We start from the raw sequence: 4141 nt of genomic DNA, 5'->3' as shown, positions 1-4141 counted from the left end.
TTATTGGTTATTTATATTATTTCATTAATTTTAATTAATTTTGGGTTGTCCAAAATATTTTATACCTACCTATAGTTATATAATTGTTCTTATTAAACTATAAAATATTGGTTATTTCTATTGGTTAAGGATTTATATAAATGTTATTTTTACATCATCGTATTTGGTAAATTGGCTTAATTATTTTCATTCAACATCACTTGTTCGTTGTGTATGTTTGTGGTTTTAAACACTTGTTAAAAAATAGTTTGAAAATGTTCGACACCGAAAAATGTATTATGTTGATCGAAAGTAATCCTTGCCTATGGGATATAGCGAGCAAAGATTACATGGACAAAAATGTAAAAAAATACATGTTGGCGTAACGTAGCAGAATCCATGTACACTGGAAACTGGTGTGAACTTTCGGATACCCAAAAATACGAATATGGTAATTATTATTTTAATATAAGTTTTTTATACATTTAAATATTTAATACAGATTTCCAACAAATTACTACCGACCTGCGTATTGCATGCGTTCTTGCCTTATTTATTATAATAATGCATATTGTATTATTATACTTAACTACAACTAAATAAAAAATAATTCACAAAAATAAAATATGTATTAGCATTTGAGCATTTGTTTTATTTTTAACTATATAGCGTAGGTACTAGATTAAAGTACGCGATTTTGAAATGGTACGGCACCTTCATGTACAAAATATTCCGCATACGCTTTTCGTATTTCAATCCCATTGGACCGAGAACCCGTTCCTCTTACCTCGATGTCGTCTAAGTTGCATTCACTTTCCATATCTTCAAAATTATATCCATCTCTTTTTCGGACAAAGTTATGTAAGACACAACAGGATTTTACTATATCGTCGACAAATTCGGGACTTACTAAAATAGTAGTATGTAATTCTCGCCATTTTTTGGCAAGTACTCCAAAAGCACATTCTGCGGTGCGTCTAGCTCTGGACAAACGGTAATTAAAAATTCTACGTTCGTCGTTTAGTCCTCGTTGTGGATACGGCCTTAATAGATTTGTGTGAAGGGCAAATGCCTCATCACCAACAAAAACAAAAGGCTGTGCGGAACCTTGCGAACTAGGTAAACGTATAGGACCAGGAATATTAAGGGCATTTGAATACAACTTTATTCCAAAAGAACTTTCCTTAAAAATATTAGAATCTGATTCTTTGCCGTAAGATCCTACATCAATGTAAATAAAACTCAAATTGGCATCAACTACTGCGATTAAAATTATTGAAAAATATTTTTGTAGTTAAAAAAGAGTGAGCCTGTGTTTTTTGGATTTTGTATACGAATATGTTTCCCATCTACAGCACCAAGACAGTTGGGAAAATTGGTTTTTGTATAAAATGTATTTGATATTTCGAACCAATGTTCAGTAGTTGGTTCAGGCATTTCTTCTTTTGCAACGTGTTCCATATTGCAACACAAGTTTCTCGCACTATTTCACCAACAGTACTTTTGCCTATTTTAAATTCAAAATGTAACGCAGTAAACGTCATCCCAGTTGATAGATACCTAGGATAAAAATAATTAAATTACATATAGTTATTACAATTACACCTATAATAATAATAATTATTACTTTATTTTATTATGTAAAATATTTACTTTAATAAACTCATGTTTCAATAATCAATATTATATACTAATATATTATAGTATATACTTTGTTTTATATCGTTAAAAAAAAAATTAACGTGTACTTTTTCACTACAATCACTGTACTTCTCAGAATATTTGGAATTTTGAATTTATTCCATCAATAAAGAATTATTATTATTATAATAGATTGTATAGTTATAGTATTGTTTAATATACAATAATTTAAAATATAACGTGATAAAATTGCCAGTTTATTCAATGTTGAAATATCTAATTTTATCCAAATTTTAACCCGGAGAGTTCAAATCTTGACAAAATACGGAAAAATCACGAAAATTAGCAAATTATTTTGAGTTGAGAATACATAAAAACTTTTCTTTTTAAAACTAAAATTTGAAAATGCAATACAAGATTCCTCATGACTTAGTCTACCTTTATCAAAAAAAGCATGTCTACAAGCAAATCAAAGTAAATTTTTATGAGCGTTTGAAATTCATATTTTTACAATATTGGATATTCACTCGATTTCTCATGTAGCGGTTTTGTTATTTTATTGTTATTCAAAAATGAATAACTGTAGATACATGAAAATTTTACTGAACGTTTATATTTTTATTTTTTATACATCATAAAATTTTGAAAATATTTTGACTTTTTTGGGCTGTTTACGGACATTGTAAATTTTGGGTAAAATATTGGGTAAATTTAATGCAAAGCTCCTGATATATTGTTTCAATAGCAGTTGAAAAATATTAAAAATACATAGGCAACATTTTTTTTATGAGCATTTAAAGTTCGAATTTTGACAAAATTTAATAATTATTTTGTAGTTAAAAAGTTATAAAATGTTCAACTTTTATAGCTAAGGATTGAAAATTTAAGACAAGGTTCCACGTAAATAGGTAAATATATAAATTTATTACTTTATTCACAATAATATCATCAAATATACTTAGTAATATCATAGGCTGACTGACCGTTTTCGCTCAGAATCGTTTTTCTTATACAATGATAATATTATTATATCATTGAATTCAAATTTAACACCATCCATTACAGTGACCCACTTGTAACCTATTAATTGTTCGTTTTCAATTAATTTCTTTATTTTCAGTTAAAGAACTTCGAGATAAGAGATGGAAGAATATCAAGGATAATTATAAAAAAAACATAAGTGAAGAAAAAAATGTGAGAAGTGGATCCGCGGCACAGAAAAAAAAACCATATGCTTTTATGGCGGCATTGTCGTTTTTACAGAATAGTTCAAATAAAAGAAAGTACGTATCTAAACATTATTATTTAATATTTAACTTTTATTAGTTGTATAACATATTTACATATTATATGATATTATTAGCCTAGTTTTATTTAAGGATATATTTTTGATAGGTATAATTTTATTTTATTTATAGGACAACCTGTAGCATGCAGGAAGACGAAATTGACGTATGCAACGATGATTTTTTGGCCAATTATAGTTGTGTAGACGATAATGCTACAGAATGTGAGCCATTAACTTCGTCAACTCTAAAACAACCATCGGAACATTCGAAGCAAAGCAAAAAAAAAAATCTAATGAAAACAATGGTTCTTTTCAACAAGAACTGCTTCAGTTTTTGCATAGAACAGAAAATACAGATCCAGATAAAATTATGCTTAATTCTTTTTTACCATACATAAAACAATTTAATAATACACAGAAATTCGATTTTCAATTAAATGTATTACAGTATTTTAAAACTCTCGAGGCAAATAGTAATATTCAGGCTTCATCTCGAACTAATCATGTAATAACAAATCCATACAATTCTTTTGCTCAGTATTATAATCCTAACGCAGTCACACAATCTTTTTATCTTTCACAAAATGCTCCTACTGATCCTAATACCCCACAGTTAACTTTTCCACAGAATAATTCTGATTATTTAAATTACCCTCATACTTAAAATTATTCTCCGAACGATCATGAATAAATAATGTTTTTTTTATTTTCACTTAATTTTTTAATTAACAGTAGGTACCTATCATATTAATATTATATTTGATTTAATTATCTTGGATTTTTAGTTAGTAAGTAACCCAATAACGAATACGATTATGTTATTTCTATATTTATTCATTTAATTAATACTTATAATTAGGGTTCGGATTTGAAGGCAAATGCCTTTCTCTTATTAATCACAATAGAAAAATAATTTTTATACAAAAATGTGTTTCATTTAATTTCTTAGACGATGTATCTTTTTTTTTTTTGCCTTTTTTTGCCTTTTTACTTATAAATGCCTTTTTGCCTTTTTTACCTTTTGTACTTATAAATGCCTATTTTGTGTTTAATTTTTCAGTTGATTTTATAATTGTATACACAGCTTGCGTATTATCGCTACAAATGAGTTTTATTATTCGCAATATTAATCGATATCATCTTATCGAGTATTTGGTTAGGTTCAACAAAGTTATATCGAAGAACAAGGGATGGGAAAATATCAAAAAGATCAACCAAGTATTGATTGGAGAA

At 27.3% G+C, this 4141-nt stretch overlaps 1 pseudogene; it reads left to right on the top strand.

Annotated features, from left to right (window-relative positions):
* The first annotated feature begins 254 nt into the window (after nucleotides 1-254).
* Nucleotides 255-3599, top strand: LOC111038311 (annotated as a pseudogene).
* Nucleotides 3600-4141: the final 542 nt, after the last annotated feature.

The sequence above is a fragment of the Myzus persicae genome, unplaced genomic scaffold (assembly GCF_001856785.1).
Source record: "Myzus persicae strain clone G006 unplaced genomic scaffold, MPER_G0061.0, whole genome shotgun sequence".
NCBI classification, from domain to species: domain Eukaryota; kingdom Metazoa; phylum Arthropoda; class Insecta; order Hemiptera; family Aphididae; genus Myzus; species Myzus persicae.
The sequence above is the reverse complement of the archived record's forward strand: the minus strand, read 5'-3'. Positions and strand labels throughout refer to the sequence as shown.